The sequence below is a fragment of the Schistocerca americana genome, chromosome 2 (assembly GCF_021461395.2).
Source record: "Schistocerca americana isolate TAMUIC-IGC-003095 chromosome 2, iqSchAmer2.1, whole genome shotgun sequence".
Lineage (NCBI taxonomy): Eukaryota > Metazoa > Arthropoda > Insecta > Orthoptera > Acrididae > Schistocerca > Schistocerca americana.
The window spans coordinates 875,145,144-875,165,090 of NC_060120.1; the positions used below are offsets into that span (position 1 = coordinate 875,145,144).

At 46.3% G+C, this 19,947-nt stretch overlaps 1 protein-coding gene across 3 annotated transcripts in view; it reads right to left on the minus strand.

The window, feature by feature from the left end:
- LOC124595771 (Ig-like and fibronectin type-III domain-containing protein 1) overlaps positions 1-19,947 on the minus strand; it is a 1,092,366-nt gene that overhangs the window by 684,938 nt on the left and 387,481 nt on the right. For all 3 annotated transcript variants that reach the window (XM_047134656.1, XM_047134654.1, XM_047134655.1), the window contains one exon: positions 19,191-19,245. The gene's annotated coding sequence lies outside the window, so the exon portion shown is untranslated. The remainder of the gene's footprint in view (positions 1-19,190; positions 19,246-19,947) is intronic.

Consider the following 19,947-nt stretch of genomic DNA (forward strand, 5'->3'; position numbering starts at 1 on the left):
GTCCCATAAGATTTCACACACACACACACACACACACACACACACACACACACACACACACACACACGTACGACATTCTCAGAAAGATATTTTCTGTGACAGTTTTCTACTGTTATACTGTGAAGTAACAACATGAACAACATGCAGCACTTTGACCTTGAAAGCGCTTGTCCATAATGCACAGCATTCAGTAAGTAATGCAACACATTTTTTTTTTTTTTTCTGAAAGCACATCGGTTTTATTCAGAGTTCAGATGTACAACATTATTCCCCACTATTTTAGCTACAAAACCCTATTTTTCAACTTAATCCGTTCAATGCGACGGCCCTACGCCACCTTACTGAGAGGGCCCGTATGCTCGCGTGGTACCAGTCCATTGGTCGACGTGGGAGCCACCGTCTTGCATCATAAGTAACTTCCCCATCATCCACGTACTGCTTCCCAAGGAGTTCACGTTCCACTGGGTCTAAAAAGTGGAAGTGAAAGGGTGCTAGATCCGGGGTGTAGAACAGATGGGGAAGAACAGTCCAGTGTTGTGAGCTCCTCTCAAATGAGCAGAATTGTGCGAGGACTGGCGTTATCATGGAGTAGAAGTTCGTTTGAATTATTGCGCTGACAAACAGGCTGATGTGGTTTATTTAGTTTCCGGAGTGTAGCACAGTACACATCAAAGTTTATCGTCGTACCATGATTGAGGAGCTCTAACAGAATAACGAATTCAGAGTCCTGAAGTCCGTCCCTATGACTTTACCGGTTGAGAGTGCGGCTCTGAACTTTTTCTTCGGCGGGGAGGCGGTGTGGATCCATTCTATGGCTCGCCGTTTTGTTTATGGTTCCAAGTGATGAACCCACGTTCCATTGCATGTGACGATGTTCGACTAAAACTTGTCACTATGAGACTCGAGTGCAAGCAGTTCTGCACAGATCATCCTTCTGTGCTCTTCAAGGTCCTCCGTAAGGCGGCATGGAACCCAGCGTCTTTTCACTGTTTTGTCACCTAAATCATTTAGAATACATGAGTGTTATATTTATAACTGGATGTGTACATGTTGTGGAAGCCTATAGTTTTAATGGATCATTCGGTAATGGCAGGAAGCAAAATGGTTCAAATGGCTCTGAGCACTATGGGACTTAACATCTGAGGTCATCAGTCCCCCAGAACTTAGAACTACTTAAACCTATGTGAGACCTGAGTTTCTCCTGGCGTATACAACTTTCAAATAACTTCCGGGAATTCAGCCAGGTAACACTTTCAGCGACCGCCGATATTTCTTTAGATACGTTGACGATACCTTCGTTGTTTGGCCTCACGGTAGGGAGAATTTGAATGTCTTTCTAGAACATCTGAACTCGATCCACCCGAACATTCGTTTTACGATGGAGGTGGAAGAGGATGGTTGCCTTCCCTTTCTCGACGTGTTGGTTAGGAGGAAGGATGATGGATCATTGGGACATGCAGTCTACAGGAAACGTACTCACAGCGACTTGTACTTACAAGCTAATAGTTGTCACCATTCGGCTCAGCGTGAAGGGGTACTTCGTACCTTGGTACACAGGGCACATGTCGTTTCTGACGCTGAGACTTTGCCAGCTGAGCTGTCCCATCTTGAAGTTACATTTCGTCAAAATGGTTATAGTGATAGACAGATTGAACGTGCGTTGCGCTATCGACCAACTGTACATCGGGTGATTGATGATAATTCTGAGTCAACATCTAAGTCTACTGCCTTTCTGCCTTACGTAGGAAACACGTCCAATAAGATCGGTCGTATTTTACTAAAATTAGAGCACTTTTGAGTTCCGTTAAGGATGATCTTGGACTACGTAAGGCGGGTGTATATCGTATTCCTTGTAGCTGCGGCATGGCATATATTGGTCAAACTATCAGGCCCGTGGAGGACAGATGTACTGAGCATAAACGGCACACACGATTACAGCAGCCAAATAGATCCGCTATTGCCGAACATTGCTTGGATACTGGTCACCCTATGTTATATAATAACACCGAGATATTGGCATGCACGTCCAGCTATTGGGACAGTGTCATTAGAGAGGCAGTTGAGATTAAATTAGCGAGCAACCTCGTTAACAGGGATGGAGGTTTCTATTTAAACTCTGTTTGGAATCCGGCTCTCTCCCTTGTCAAAAAACAGAGGAACAGAGTCAATGCTGCCTCACCTGCGAATTCATAGTCTCACTATCGATAGCTCTGACTTTGGTCATCTTTGGTGGCACTAGTGTTCAGTGTGTGTGTGTGTTATCTTTCCTGCTTCTGTCGGAGAATCGAGGTATTAAATTTGCATGTACGCCGCCTGTCCGTTGCAGTTTGCCTTGAAAATGGCGGCGTGTTCTCCCGCCGAAATATCGGCGGTCGCTGAAAGTGTTACCTGGCTGAATTCCCGGAAGTTATTTGAAAATACTTAAACCTAACTAACCTAAGGACATCACACACATCCATGCCCGAGGCAGGATTCAAACCTGCGTCCGTAGCGGTCGCGCGGTCCCAGACTGAAGCGCCTAGAAACGCACGGCCACACCGGCCGGCGGCAGGAAGCAATACCGTATCTCAATATTATACTTAATCACGACCTACAATCTATACTACTTCAGCATATAAAGCCAAATCCTTGCTTGACATTGTTACCAAAATCCTGAAAAGTACTTGACCGATTTACTTCAAATTTTTACAGAGCTTTCCGATGAAGGTACGAACAGACATATGCTGCATATGTCTTTAATAAATATGGTGCATAATTATATATATTTCCGCCTTAGCGCCTAGAGTTCCGATAAGTATGGGTACTATTGTAGCCTTTAGAATGGCGTCTGTGCCGCGCGGGATTAGCAGAGCGGTCTTAGACGCTACAGTCATGGACTGTGCGGCTGGTCCCGGCGGAGGTTCGAGTCCTCCCTCGAGCATGGGGGTGTGTGTTTGCCCTTAGGATAATTTAGGTTAAGTAGTGTGTAAGCTTAGGGACTGATGACCTTAGCAGTTATGTACCATAAGATTTCACACACATTTGAACATTTGAATAGCGTCTGTAACAGTGTTGCGTTGCCAGCAGAGAACTGTCATTTAGAGCCTCAACTGGTGGGCAAGTGTGTCAGCACTACCAAGAGAGACATCCAGCTGAACAGCGAGATGTTTAATTGTGATCTGTCGATCACCGCGAATGAGAGTGTCCGCACGTTCCAACATTGCAGGAGCCACACCTGTGTGCGGCCGACCGGCACGCAGGAAATCGGACCGGTTTGCGCGACTTGTTACAGTAATGATAGATGTCACGCCCAGCGAGTCGCAGAGCCTTAGTTCACTGTTAAGTCTCCATAGACATTCCGCAACCGCCTACGAATACCGCACGTACACTGGTTTTCCGCCAAAAGAAGCTCAATGACAGTTGTCTGCTTGGAACGCACCACCATTTTGAACGCTACGTATAGTACTTCTACCTGTCGGAACTTAGCAGCTGAAGCGGGAATATTGCATAATGTCCCACAAAAATTCCACTTGTTATCAACTGAAACTGGCAGAAAAGAAAAATGTGTTGTTTTACTTATTAAACGCCCCTCGTACTATTTCCCTTTTCATGATGGAGTAGTATGTCGATGTTCATACGAGATATTGATGCTGAGAGAGAAACACGTTATCCGCGACTAACATATTCCATCAAACGTTAAATAAATCAGAGGTAACTGCGCAGCTGCGACCAAAAACGCAGAAGATTCGTAAAATTCCTCCAATGCTGGGTTGTCAGTCCTCAGCTGCCAATGCAGTCTGTCTGCTACGGGTCGCACGGACGATGCGTCCTGTCCTTTAATCCGGCTGTGAATGTTAATGAATGTTTGTACAGTGAGAGCGGCGCGACGCGACGCAGCGCGGCTCAGTAGCGGAGGGCCGAAAGCGGAGCCGCGAGGAACGCGCGGAACGAGCGCCCGCGCGCATTCCACTGGCTGGTGGCGACAGGCGGCGCAACACGGCCTCGTAATGGCCAGCCCGTGTCGCCGTGACGTAGCTGCAGTTGTAGCTGTACAGTAGATGCGTGACGGGCGGCGTGTGGTGGGGTCTGGCTTCCTACCCCGCTGTCAGTCCCGCGGCTTCGGATTCATTAGTAATGGCCCTCCGGAACAGCAACCAGGGAATACAATCCTGCTGCCGCTACCGCTGCTGCTGCTGCTGCTACTGCAATCACAAGACTGAAAGCGGTACCGGGCACGTCACCCGCCAACACTTCAAGTCAGTGGCTGGCGACGACCCGCTGACGTGATTCAGGGATAAATGTTACAACGCGATGGCAGCACCAGTGTCACAATATATGGAACCCACACTCCCAGATATACTTAGGACTGCACGGTAAGCGGTTCTGTTTCACACAAACTTCATGTTTCTTTACTGGTACAAAAAAAATGAAAATGTCGTTATTCGAAGCCAACTAAAGCAAGAGCTGCGCTTTTGAGTGTGTGTTCGGTATAGAAATGACATAAAAAATTTTTAAACTTCAAAATATACACGGTGAATCTGAGCTCCATAGACTAAATTTTGGAGGTTGTTGAAGAATATTTCCTGAGTATTTTTATATTAGTAAACTGTACCTACGATTGCTCGTTACTGAGGATGTTTTACAGTGTATCGTCCTCGCTTCTGACTGTAAAGTTATTTGTAAGATTCCCTACTTCAGTTTCGATAGTACGGCTATTATAAAGTGAAATTCTGCAAAATTGTGCTTCAGCACGACTCAAAACCTTAAAAAAATAACTGATACGTATATCAGTATTTTAAACATAGCTGCGCAACAGCAACGGTTCCACGTAATAGGATATTAGGGTTATAAGAGGAAATGTATTTACTGGTGACTGAGGACAGTGCACTGAACAACATTACATCAGTATTTACTTCATTTTTTGACTAATAATTTTACGAGGGTTATTCGGAAAACAAGGATATATCTGCTGCGAAATGGAAACCACAGTCAAAATCAAAACTGTTTTATTTGCAACAGTTAGCTACAGCTTCTATCTACTTCTCTACATACTCCCCGCTCCGACTTAGACATCTGTCTTAACGTTGTGCCAATTTTTCAATACCCTCGTCATAGAAGGCAGTTTCCTGTACTCTCCAACAATTTTCTACGGCTTACTGGAGCTTTTTTCTGTGGCAAAATGTTGTCTTCATAACCAGCGGTTCATTTGAGATAAGAACCAGGGGAGTCAAGTGCGGGATGCATGGTGGGTGGTCAAACACCTCCCGTCGAAAACACTCCAGGAACTCCACACTGCCCCTGCAGTGTGCAGCCGAGACCTGTCACGAAAAAGAAAATGCGTGACAGTAATGTATGTGCTGTGGCAGGAAATCAGGAGAAATATCACGGCAGACACTCATACTTGTGGGGAGGGTGGAGAGGAGGGGGAGATATTACTTTCGAGGCATCATTACGCTCTCACTGTGCGATCATAACGAAGATGTCGACCTGACGCTATCTGTGGATATACTAGACACACTGCCTAATACACCTGCACAAAGCTTCATCGAAATTTTCACTGCGGATTCCGTTTCGCTACCCATCGTTCCTTACTTTCCGAATAACTTTCGTAGCTATTAGGGGTCGCATGACTATAGGTTGGCTAGTGCCTCCAAGTGCATCTTGCAAGAGCAAACTACTAATGCCTATTTTCCCCTGGGCAGCAGGTCAGGTGTTTACGTGTGGACTCAATACCGTTAATCTCTACTGATAGGCTATGTGATCAAAAGTATCCGGACACCCCCAAAACATACGGTTTTAATATTAGGTGCATTGTGCTGCCCCCTACTTCTAGGTATACATATCAGCCACCTCAGTAGTCATTAGACAACGTGAGAGAGCAGAATGTGGCGCTCCACGGAACTCACGGATTTCGGACGTGGTCAAGTGATTGGGTGCCACTAGCGTCATACGTCTGTACGCGAGATTTCCACATTCCTAAACATTCTAGGGCCACTGTTTCCGATGTGAAAGTGAAGTGGAAACGTGAAGGGAAACGTACAGCACGAAAGCGTACAGGCCGACCTCGTCAGGTGTCTGACAGAGACCGCCGATAGTTGAGGAGGGTCATAATGTGCAATGGGCAGACATCTATCCAGACCCTCACACAGGAATTCCAAACTGCATCAAGGTCATGACAGTTAGGCGGACCGGGCGGTGTGGCCGAGCGGTTCTAGGCGCTTCATTCTGGAACCGCGCGACCGCTACGGTCGCAGGTTCGAATCCTACCTCGAGCATGGATGTGTGTGATGTCCTTAGGTTAGTTAGGTTTAAATAGTTCTAGGGGACTGATGACCTCAGATGTTAAGTCCCTTAGTGCTCAGAGCCATTTGAACCATTTGAATCACAGTTAGGCGGGAGGTGATAAAACTAGGATTTCAAGGTCGATCGGCTACTCATAAGCCACACATTACGCCGGTAAATGCCAAATGACGCCTTGCTTGGTGGAAGGCGCGTAAACATTGGACGATCTAACAGTGAAAAACCTTATGTGGAGTGACGAATCACGGTACACAATGTGACGATCCGATGGCGGGGTGTGGGTATGGCAAATGCCCAGTGAACGTCATCTACCAGCGTGTGTAGTACCATCAGTAAAATTCTGAGGCGGTGGTGTTGTGGTGTGGTCGTGTTTTTCATGGAGGAGACTTGTAGACCTTGTTGCTTTGCGTGGCTCTATCACAGCACAGGCCTACATTGATGTGTTAAGCACCTTGCTTCCCACTGTCGAAGAGCAATTCGGCGCGGGCGATTGCATCTTTCAACACGATCGAGCACCTGTTCATAATGCACGTCCCTTGGCGGAGTGGTTACACAATAACACCCCGGTAACGGATTGGCCTGCAGAGAGTTCTTACCTAAATCCTATAGAACATCTTTGGCATGTTTTGGAAGGGCGACTTCGTGTCAGGCCTCATCGTCCGAATCGAGACCTCTCCTCAGTGCAGTACTCCTTGAAGAATGGGCTACCATTCCCCAAGAAACCTTCCACCACCTGATTGAACGTACGCCTGCGAGAGTGGAAGCTGTCGTCAAGGCTAAGGGTGGGACAACACTATAAAAATGGTTCAAATGGCTCTGAGCACTATGGGACTTAACTGCAGTGGTCATCAGTCCCCTAGAACTTAGAACTACTTAAACCTAACTAACCTAAGGACATCACACACATCCATGCCCTAGGCAGGATTCGAATCTGCGACCGTAGCGGTCGCGCGGTTCCAGACTGTAGCGTCTAGAACCGCTCGGCCACTCCGGCCGGCGTACCGTGATGAAGAGTGCACCGATCTGCAGTTGCTGTATGTATTCACAGAATGCAATGGAAGAGCGGTACAACGTCATGTTGAGCTGCTCATGCAGCCGCTGCAACCACACTTGACTACAGTGCTTTTGCACCGGCCGAGGGTCCTAGCACTGCACTACGTTATGTGTTGCACGTTTTGGTGAGTGTGTATTAGAGGTATTTTTTTGTCCAGTTGTTTTCACAGAAACAAAGGTACAGGGATAACAAATCGAATAAATTATAACTGCACAATTGTAACGTGGCACTGGAGACCACTGATCTCTTCAACCAAAACACTCAGAAAATATCCCTGAACGACTTTTGAAGTTTTTTGAAGGAAATTCTTCACCCTGCATACACGGTGTATTTCAAAACAGTTGCCCAGTGCACACTTTCTGGTTTCCACAGATATTTACAATTTCCGTTTTCAATTTGTAGATGCAAGCAGTTCAGTCAAATACTGGCCATAAGCGTCTCATGCGTATATCACTATCGACGAAGAAATAAGAATTTGATAGAGCTGTGTTGCGACAATTGGTTGAACTTTAACTGTTAGGTTCAGAAAAATGCGAAGGATTACATCACCATTGACTGACCAGCGCTGATGCATGGCCACACCAGACAGAGAGCGTGGCCTGGGCCAGCCGATGTGATGGAGAAAGTCAAACAAGTAAGGCGTGCAAACAACTGTTTATCTGTGTGATAAGGACTATAGAACACTGGAGTGGTTAAGGTTTTACTCCAAAGTAGACTAAAACACAGTAGATATCAACATTTTCAGAGTAAGGCAATTGAAATTTTAGGACCAATGGAGACAATGACTGAACAGGAAAGTGGCCTCGTTGTTTTTGGTAAACTAAATGGGGCTTTCAGAATTAAACTTTTCGCATTCCTGAAAAAGAGAGTTTACTGCCAGCTGTATCATGTACTTTTAATGTGAAAATAATTCAAAAACTGATGACTGCCCATCTAGCAATGCAGAGATACATTCTAGGGACTATTAGTTGGGAGGAACAGAATGGAGCGTATGACATTAACTGTAGTCAAAATGAAATGGAGACGAGCAGGGTATACAGCCAAGTGAATTAAAGGATGGGAGGATGTGGATCAAGTACGATCGTTGCTGGGTTCCACGACATAAGAAGAGACTGAGGTAACAGTCAAATAGAACATCGGCTGACGATATCAGAAAATTCACAAGTGCAACGTAGGTGCATACAGTCGAATACCTTGACGAACTGAAAAGTCTAAAGGTGGCATTTATTCAGCAGTGGATGTTATGCTTACAGTAAGCTAAAATAACGCAATTGACAGTGAAAACGTATCACTGCGGATTCATTAGACGCGAACAATTGTCTTAGTCGATGACTGAATAAAACATAATTGGTGATTACTTTATTGAACGAACTAGTCCGTTATCTTTCTGGAAAACTGCTCCTGAAGTGTCGACGAGGAATTCGCTCTCCTCGAGCGATAATCGTGCGTTCCACCTTGCTCATTTACCGTAGCTGTTATTGTCGGACCAACCTACTTTGTGACTGGTAGAGATCCGAAAATAAGTAACAAAAGTTCAACATTCAATAAAGTTGCAATGTTTACCTTACGTGAGAGTGACTTCTGTGCATCACATCCATTGTTTTCTAGTACAAGTATCAATATATCGTTCTTGGAACGAAAGGTGGAAGGAAAGTTACGGTTTTTCGGACCGCCGAGGTGGATCACAAGCTGAGTCTGGTCACTCATAATGCACGAAATTGGCTATGACCTTGGCCCATTAAGCTATTCAAGGAAATCACGTTAAACTTTTATCTGGATGTGAGAGGACAGCCAAATGGCAGTTCTGGAATTTTCTTTGGCGCAGCGGGCTAGAAGATAACATGAGATACTGAACTGCTACGTTCCTACATGCAATGAAAGAGAACATTCTTTTATTTTGTTTTTGTAAGGGAAAGGAGCGCTTCGATGACAATAAGTTTGGCTTTCAGAAAGGTAAAGAAAACGGAAGTGGTGCAAGATGTTCGCAATCCTTAGAAGAAAGGGAGTAACCTATAGGGAAAAACGGATAAGTTACAATATGTACAAGAACTAAGAGGAAACAATAAAAATGGAAGACCAAGAACCAAGTACGCGGTTTAAAAAAAGGGTGTAAGATCGGGGTGTTGTCTTTCATCCTTACTGTTCAATCTGTACATAGATGTACGAATGTCGATGTACGAATGACGGAAATAATGGGATTGAAATTCAGGATGAAAAAATATAAACGGTAAGATTTGCTGAAGACACTGCTGTACTCGGTGAAGTAGTGGGAGGAGTGCGAGGCGTATTGATAATGGAGTGAAGAGTCTATAGATTGAGAGTAAACCGAGGAAACACGAAATTTCAGAAACGAGATTAACGGCAAACTGAACATTAAAGTTGGTGACCATAAAGTTAATAAGTGGAGCTCTCTTGAAAGCAAAACAATTGGAGACGGGCGAAGCAAACAGGACTTAAAAGAAGAGTAGCACAGGTACAGAGTGTATCCCTAATCTACTAATATCAGTCTTCCGCTTTGACGTGAGGTAGGAATTTTTGAGAGTGTACGTTTGGGCTGCAGCATTGTAGGAATGTGAATCACAGACTGGAAAAACTAGAAACGAAGGGAATCGAAGAGAGTTAAATGTGATGCTATAGAAAGATGATGAAATGAGATGGTTTCCCGCGGGACCGGTATAGAAAGGAACGTACAGGAAAGAGTGACAAGAAGCGACAGGATGATAGGAAGTGGTATTAGATGGAAGTGTGAAGGAAAAAAAAATAGATTTCATTTGGATTCCGCTCGGTGTAGCATGGAGCCAGCATATCGCTCTTCCGGACTTGGAGTTCCTCGGTTGTCATCAGGACGCTGAGTGCACCCCCTTTCCAGTACACCCACCAGGCAAAATCCCTGACAGTACCGTGAGTCTAATTCGCGTCCTCCACATAGCACCCAGACACGCTGACCACTGAGCTACGAAGGCGGTGACAGAAGTCATGGGCTAGCGATATGTACTATACAGATGGCGGTAGTATCGCGTACACAAAGAGTAAAAGGACAGTGCATAGGCGGAGCTGTCATTTGTACTCAGCCGCACGATGGGAATTAACAGACTTTGAACGAGGGATAGTAGTTGGAGCTAGAAGCATGGAACATCCAATTTCGGAAATCGTTACGGAATTCAATATTCCGAGATCCATAGTGTCAATATACTGCCGAGAATACCAAATGTCAGGCATTACCTCTCTCGACGAACAGCACGGTGGACGACGGCTTTCACTTAACGACCGAGAGCAGCGGCGTGTGCATGGAATTCTAAGTTCTAATAGACAAGCAACGCCCTCGAAATACACCAGAATTCAGTGTGGGACACACGACGAACGTATCCGTTAGAACAGTGCGGGGAAATTTTGTATTAATGGGCTATAGCAGCAGACGACGGATGCAAGTCGTTTTGCTAGTAGAACGGCATCGTCTGCAGGGCGTCTCCTAGGCTCGTGACCATATCGATTGGGCACTAGACTGCTCGAAAATCTTCGCCTAGTCAGATTACACTCTATTTCAGTTGGCAAGAGCTGACGGTACGGTTCCAGTGTGGCACAGACCCCACGAAGCCATAGAACCAGTTTGGCAACAAGGCACTGTGCAAGATGGTGGTGACTCCATAAAGGTGTGGACTGTGTTTACATGGACTGGATTGGGTCCTTTGGTCCAACTGAATGAATCATTGATCTGGAGACCATTTACAGCCATTCATGGACTTCATGTTCCTAAAAAACGATAAATTTTTTGTCGGTGACAATGCCATGTCTCCAGGCCACAGTTGTTCGCGACTGGTTTGAAGAACGTTCCTGACAATTCGAGCGAATGATTTCGCCACCAGATCGCCCGACATGAATGCCAGCGAATATTCATGAGACATAACTGAGGTGTCAGTTTGTGCACAAACACCTGCAGCGGCAACAATTTCGCAATTGTGGACGGCTGTAGAGGTAGCATGGCACAATACTTCCGCAGGTGATTTTCAACAACTTCTTTAGTCCATTGCGGGACTACACCGGGAAAAAAGAGGTCCGACACGATATTAGGAGGTATCCCATGACTTCTGTCACCTCACTGAAAATCCCCCCAAATAATTCAGGACCTAGAGCGCAAGTGCTGCACCGAGACAAGGAGATTGCCACAAGAGAAGGATTTGTGGCGCGATACATTGTATCAGTCGAAAGACTGCTGATACTAAAGAACAGACTACACTACTGGCCATTACAATTGCTACACCACGAAGATGACGTGCTACAGACGCGAAATTTAACCGACAGGAAGCTGTGATATGTAAATTATTAGCTTTTCAGAGCATTCACACAAGGTTGGCGCCGGTGGCGACATCTATAACGTGCTGACATGAGGAAAGTTTCCAACCGATTTCTCATACACAAACAGCACTTGACCGGCGTTGCCTGGTGAAACGTTGTTGTGATGCCTCGTGTAAGGAGGAGAAATGCGTACCATCACGTTTCCGACTTTGATAAAGGTCGGATTGTAGCTTATCGCGATTGCGGTTTATCGCATCGCCACATTGCTGCTCGCGTTGTCGAGATCCAATGACTGTTAGCAGATTATGGAATCGGTCGGTTCAGGAGGGTAATACGGAAGGCCGTGCTGGATCCCAACGGCCTCGTGTCACTAGCAGTCCAGATGACAGGCATCTTATCCGCATGGATGGAACGGATCGTGCAGCCACGTCTCTATCCCTGAGTCAACAGATGGGGACGTTTGCAAGACAACAACCATCTGCACGAACAGTTCGACGACGTTTGCAGCAGCATGGACTATCAGCTCGGAGACTTACGGATGCGGTTACCGTTGACGCTGCATCACAGACAGGAGCGCCTGCGATGGTGTAGTCAACGACGAACCTGGGTGCTCGAATGGCATAACGTCATTTTTTCGGTTGAATCCAGGTTCTGTTTACAGTATCATGATGGTCGCATCCGTGTTTGGCGACATCGCGGTGAACGCACATTGGAAGCGTGTATTCGTCATCGCCATACTGGCGTATTACCCGGCATGATGGTAAGGGGTGCCATTGGTTACACGTCTCGGTTACCTCTTGGTTCCATTGACGGCACTTTGAACAGTGGACGTTACATTTCAGATGTGTTACGACGCGTGGCTCTACCCTTCATTCGATCCCTGCGAAACCCTACATTTCAGCAGAATGTTGCACGACCGCATGTTGCAGGTCCTGTACGTGCCTCTCTGGATACAGAAAATGTTCGACTGCTGCCGTGGGCAGCACATTCTCCAGATCTCTCACCAACTGAAATCGTCTGGTCAATGGTGGCCGAGCAACTGGCTCGTCCCAATACGCCAGTCACTCCTCTTGATGAACTGTGTGTTGAAGCTACATGGGCAGCTGTACCTGTACACGCCATCCAAGCTCTGTTTGACTCAATGCCCAGGCGTATCAAGGCCGTTATTACGGCCTGAGGTGGTTGTTCTGGCTACTGATTTCTCAGGATCTATGCACCCAAATTGCGTGAAAATGTAATCACATGCCAGTTCTAGTATAATATATTTGTCCAATGAATACCCGTTTATCATCTGCATTTCTTCTTGGTGTAGCAATATTAATGGCCAGTAGTGTATTTCATTGTCTCCGGTGTTACATTAAAAGAATTCCGATTGTATCGCTAAAGGTCCAAGGAAGAACTGACTCTGTTCAAGGGAGCTATTTAGAATTCTCCGAGTCACATTCGTAATTCAGAGGACGCGGGCGGCTATTAAGGCACAGGGCGCAGGAAACAGGAGCTAGCACCGGGCTCCGTCTCGACCGCGGGCGGACGTGTTGCGTTTGCTGAGCGTGATCTGCAGCCCTGAGAGGTGGTCCCTCCTCACGCCTCCCCCTTATGTTGTCTGCTGCGGTGGCCAGGTCTGATGTACCAAATGCCACTCCGGCAACACAGTCACAACAGCCCTGTCTTTGATGTCGTATCTGTATCAAAGATCGATTCCAAGCTGTTATACTAGCTCTTTGTCGATCTCCATCTGAGACCAATTAATTACTCACGGTGTCGACTGCAACTGTTTGAAATAATTGTATTACATACGATTAATCTGAACCGATTCGAATAATTACGCACACTAATCTAATTAGAAATGTTTTGGATCAGAGAACTTCGGTTCGATCCTACTTGCAGGAATTAACAGCTGGATCGTTTCCAGAGCTGCAGATGAGTGGGGATAGCAACACACGATCTCTTATATGGGCTGTCTTGTAAAGGAATTTATGAACACAGAAGTCCTTGTAAGAAATACACTCCTGGAAATTGAAATAAGAACACCGTGAATTCATTGTCCCAGGAAGGGGAAACTTTATTGACACATTCCTGGGGTCAGATACATCACATGATCACACTGACAGAACCACAGGCACATAGACACAGGCAACAGAGCATGCACAATGTCGGCACTAGTACAGTGTATATCCACCTTTCGCAGCAATGCAGGCTGCTATTCTCCCATGGAGACGATCGTAGAGATGCTGGATGTAGTCCTGTGGAACGGCTTGCCATGCCATTTCCACCTGGCGCCTCAGTTGGACCAGCGTTCGTGCTGGACGTGCAGACCGCGTGAGACGACGCTTCATCGAGTCCCAAACATGCTCAATGGGGGACAGATCCGGAGATCTTGCTGGCCAGGGTAGTTGACTTACACCTTCTAGAGCACGTTGGGTGGCACGGGATACATGCGGACGTGCACTGCCCTGTTGGAACAGCAAGTTCCCTTGCCGGTCTAGGAATGGTAGAACGATGGGTTCGATGACGGTTTGGATGTACCGTGCACTATTCAGTGTCCCCTCGACCATCACCAGTGGTGTACGGCCAGTGTAGGAGATCGCTCCCCACACCATGATGCCGGGTGTTGGCCCTGTGTGCCTCGGTCGTATGCAGTCCTGATTGTGGCGCTCACCTGCACGGCGCCAAACACGCATACGACCATCATTGGCACCAAGGCAGAAGCGACTCTCATCGCTGAAGACGACACGTCTCCATTCGTCCCTCCATTCACGCCTGTCGCGACACCACTGGAGGCGGGCTGCACGATGTTGGGGCGTGAGCGGAAGACGGCCTAACGGTGTGCGGGACCGTAGCCCAGCTTCATGGAGACGGTTGCGAATGGTCCTCGCCGATACCCCAGGAGCAACAGTGTCCCTAATTTGCTGGGAAGTGGCGGTGCGGTCCCCTACGGCACTGCGTAGGATCCTACGGTCTTGGCGTGCATCCGTGCGTCGCTGCGGTCCGGTCCCAGGTCGACGGGCACGTGCACCTTCCGCCGACCACTGGCGACAACATCGATGTACTGTGGAGACCTCACGCCCCACGTGTTGAGCAATTCGGCGGTTCGTCCACCGGGCCTCCCGCATGCCCACTACACGCCCTCGCTCAAAGTCCGTCAACTGCACATCCGGTTCACGTCCACGCTGTCGCGGCATGCTACCAGTGTTAAAGACTGCGATGGAGCTCCGTATGCCACGGCAAACTGGCTGACACTGACGGCGGCGGTGCACAAATGCTGCGCAGCTAGCGCCATTCGACGGCCAACACCGCGGTTCCTGGTGTGTCCGCTGTGCCGTGCGTGTGATCATTGCTTGTACAGCCCTCTCGCAGTGTCCGGAGCAAGTATGGTGGGTCTGACACACCGGTGTCAATGTGTTCTTTTTTCCATTTCCAGGAGTGTATGTAAATTGTCAGTTGTGACTAATGATAAAATAGTAAGGAAATCTAATGAACGTGAGAGAAAAAAAGAACAACAACTTCAGCAGTGTTTGCTACGCACGAAAAGGTTACCTGCATACTGTAACATCGTTTGCTGAGGCTACAGTAACCTCAACGGGGAACGGAGCTGGCGCCGAAAGCAGAGGCTTGTCCCTCATGAAGGCGGTCATGCGACAAGTCTTCTCTCTAACGCTGTACGAAAGATATCTTTTTCCGTCCCGAAAACCGTTGGGCTTTCTTCGGAAGTTGGTTTCACAGAGCCTCCAGCGCTGCCAACACAGTTGGTATTGCAGGCACGCTTCTCTCACAGAAACAACAAAGACCTTGTGTTTGTTCAGTTTTCTGGGAAGGCCTAGGTGGCACGAGACCTGTGACTGACAAGAAGCCTTCTCCTCCGAGCTCGAACATAACTGCCTCGCTCTCATTTCCTACTCCAAGAAAATTTCTCCGAATAAGGAACAAACAAGGGTCATATGGGCATCGGAAATACGTTCGTAGAGAAATACGGAAAAATGATGCTAGAAATAAAAAATATCTGTGCCAGTGTGGATTTCCGTGATCGAAAACGTACATGAGGAAACACCAGAAAATTGGAACGTTCTCTTTATCGTACGTTTTAGCTGCACGGTCAAGAATCGATTGCCAAGAATCCCCGCCCATACACTACAGCTGAACCAGTGTTGATGGTTCGCTGCTACCATACCACTGGGATTTTCCACAGCTCACAGATGGTTCTTGTGAAGGCTGACGGTACCGCTAGCTTTCATGAAGTTCCGTAGTATTGTTTTATTTTTGTTTGTAAGATGATCCGATTAGAATCTGCGAATCGTAAAAACAGTAGATGAAAGTTTCGTTCCAGGAAGTAGAGCGGGTGTAGTCCTTTTCGAAGAATCCACGCCTACTCATGTCGGCAAACTTTTGTCCTGAGCCCATATCCTCACCAGTCGTTTTGCAATTATTGCACAATAGCCGTCCGCGCTTTACGTCGTTGTGGTTTCAGCTGTGAATAGGATGCATGACAGAAATTCCAGAATGCCGTGGGGAGCCTGTGTGACGAGTGACAAAACCAACGAAAAGTATAAGTACTACACTATGAAACAGCAATTCGATATTTAGCAAAATTTGTGTAGTTGTTCATCACGTAACGGGCTTTAAACTGAATTTCCATTCCATCCCCTGGTGTGTTATCCCCAGAGGCGTGTTATCGCGTGGATGGAAACAGCCACGGAATGTCATCTCGAGGAGTTTCTTGCCATGCCTGAAACACATCACATGCTGTGTCGTTTCATGAATACCGCTGGCTGGAGACTGCTATGACAGCATACGTGCCGGCCGCGGTGGTCTCGCGGTTAAGGCGCTCAGTCCGGAACCGCGCGACTGCTACGGTCGCAGGTTCGAATCCTGCCTCGGGCATGGATGTGTGTGATGTCCTTAGGTTTGTTAGGTTTAAGTAGTTCTAAGTTCTAGGGGACTGATGACCACAGATGTTAAGTCCCATAGTGCTCAGAGCCGATTTAACCATTTTGACAGCATACGTCTTCCCATCGCATCGCAGACATGCTATGTGGGTGACAATTTAGAGGCCTAGCTTGCTAGTCAAGGATCCGCACATTGCTCAAAGCGTTTGTAAGGTGAACACCACAGTGGGGTCTTGCATTACCCTGTGTTTGACCCTGGTGAGGAGGGATATGACAAAACAAGTTTAACATTTCTGACCCATACTGGCGAGCATTCAGCTTACCTTCTGGAATCAAATGTCCTGTTTTCATATCCAACAGCTCCTCGTACTATGATCCCAGAAGTTCGGGTTGTATGGGTCTGAGAATCACTCCTTTCTGTGCGTTTCTTCAGATCGTCTATGGACACAGTGGCATCGGTGTGACAGCCGCAGACTGAAGCGAGTCTCCTCGCTGAACACAACTTAATGTCCCAGTGGACTCTGCCTCTAATGTGTGGTATCCGCAGCAAATGACCGCTGCAAAGGATGCAGAAAAACTCGAGATATCAAACGATCTTCCAATAATCTGTACCAGGTGGCTTGTGGTGACACGCTACTTGTATTTCAATTGTTGTCAGAGCGGGCGTAATCTTTTCGAAGAAGCCACAACTACTCATGTTTGCAAACTTTTGTTCTGAGTCCATATCATCACCATTCGTTCTGCAGTCATTGCACACTAATCGTCTGCGCTTTCCATGGGTGATTCTCACGTGACCGTCATGAGTGGACTTTTCTCCAAGTCCGAAAGTGGCGAGAACGGGCAGATGTGTTTCTTCTGCAGATGTAATGTTACAAACACACCCAAGAAAACATTGTGTAATCATACCATTATTCATCTGAAATGAAAATAATATTGCACAAAATCGCAATTTTGATCAAAGTATCCCACAGATATGGAAATACTGGAGTATCAGCTTGGCAGCGTTTGGTCAAGGTGTTCACGGTGTAACACTCTCCACAACCGTTAGGGTAGGCACTTCAGGTTGCGTGGCACAGTCACCGCAGGTGGACGTTTGAATGTCTCAGATTTCCAGATTTAGGATTTGCAAGCCACCGTACGGTATATGGCGGAGAATACTTCTGATACCACTAGTCGCACTGTTAGACCCACTGTCGGTAAACCTCCGTATGAACTCTAATTCTGTTGTTGTGATCACTGACGTATGGGGAAGGAAGTAATGCGATGCCAAACTCTGATTCGAACGTAAGCTCTCTGAATTTCAACAGTAAACCTGTCCATGATGCACTACGCCTCTCTTGTAGAGCCTTCCGATTACTAGCAGAACCCTTGACGAAACGTACCGTCCTCTGTTAGCCCTTTGTCAGATCCGCTGTTTTTCCAAAATTAATCGTACCTGGTAAGGGTCCGAGGCTGAGAAGCATTCCTATCGAAACGGTCGTACGTTTTGTAAGTTTTCTGACCGTCGAATGAAACCTTCATCAACTGTTTTTACAATTCGCAGATTCCAATCGGATCTGCTTAAGACGAAAATAAAACAATACCACAGAACAACAGATACGCTTTTCTGATTATGTGTATCATTTCTTGCGAGAATGTTTCTCTTTCGATGAAAACATTTGTGCAGAGGCCTTATCACCAGTTATTGCATGGTGATTGAAAAGACCTCTACCATTAGACGAAGTCTACATTGGTGGCTCAATAGTCTTGGCCCGTAGAACGAAGTCGTATTCAGGGATATGACGGGAACGACCAATCGAAGCTAAAAAGTCTACTAAGCGTGGGCTCTAAAATGGGTGCCTTAAGATCTATGAGCATTTGTTCATCTTCGCTGCTGTCAAACACACACATTTATATATATATATATATATATATATATAAAACAGACCGAGGATCCAGACACAGATTAGCCCTGAGAGTGGCAATGTGTGAATCATGAGACAGACCTGAACCGTAATTGGTGGATGGAGTGACTATATGAGCTATAGGGCCTTTGAGGGCGTAAAATCATCGAAATGAGCCTAGCAAGATATAACTGGACGACTACTAAAACAGTAACAATTACAAAATCATTACATCATTTCTCAGAAGTATTCCTCTAGCTTATATAACGTAAAAAGAATACATTTAGTTTTAAAATGTCTCGCAACTTCTGGTTGAAGTGCAGATTTTTACTCTGACGACCATTTGACTTTATACAGACTATTAATCTCTGGCATTAGCACGCCGCAGTTTTTGTAAGAAATATTTATGTTTCAGAAGACCGCTTTTTGCAGATTCTTCGTATGACATAAAATTTGCTGTCTTGCTTTGTTTCTTACACTTTCACTACAGTTTGTGTTTCTGACGCTTATTTTCATATAACTGCAGTGACAGGAAAACTACGCAGTAGTTCCTTAAGAGTTTTTTTCTGGAATGCGGATTAATTTGGCTCAAACATATTGTTTGTCTTGGATAAGAAACTACTTCAGGTTATTTGCATACTAAATAAGCCAAATAAGTATAACACAGCGAGCAGGCCAAGTCATGATTCATGAAAATGTCGGTCCAAGTATGTGGGATTGTCAAGCACCAGTAATCGACATTTGAAACCTGTCACAAAATTACGTAGTCTACTAACAGAAAAATACGAAACAACTTACAGTTTTCGTAAAACAGCATGCGACGGTTCTCGAAGATTTACCGTGCTCCACGAACCTAAAAACAGAGGAAACACGAATTAATCTCGACGTTGTGTAAACACGGAGAAAAAAATATTTGTGAGAACACACTATCAAGTAGCCTGGGTATGGTAAAAAGGCAGAAAGATTAGGTGTTAAGCTCCCCTAGACGGCGAAGTTATCATAGGCCGAACTCCAACGGTAATAATAAAATGATGGTAAGGAAATAAACCATGCCCTTCTCCGCGGAGCCAGCGCTTTGTTCGTCTTAAGTCACTTTTGGAAGCTACGGGAAACACAAATCAGGATAATCCCCAGTGAATCTGAAGTCCACCTCTCTCGAATGCGACTACAGTGTTTCAATCTGTGAATCAGACACCTCGAAAAAATAATATTATGCGTTAAGTTTTTCCACGTTGGTACACTCTGAAATATCCGCGTCACAGTTCCGTAGCTTTCCGCTAACCAAAATGTCGCTGCCCATCTCCACTTTTGTCAAGGAGCTGTGCCATTTTCTTGTTTCGGCTGCTGTAGCAGGAAGTTGCGGAACTGTGACGTGGAGGTTTCAGAGTGTAGCAAGATTGGTTTGGGTTGTTTAGGGGAAGAGACCGAACAGCGAGGTCATCGGTCTCATCGGATTAGGGAAGGACGGGGAAGGAATTCGGCCGTGCCCTTTCAAAGGAGCCATCCCGGCATTTGCCTGGAGCGATTTAGAGAAATCACGGAAAACCTAAATCAG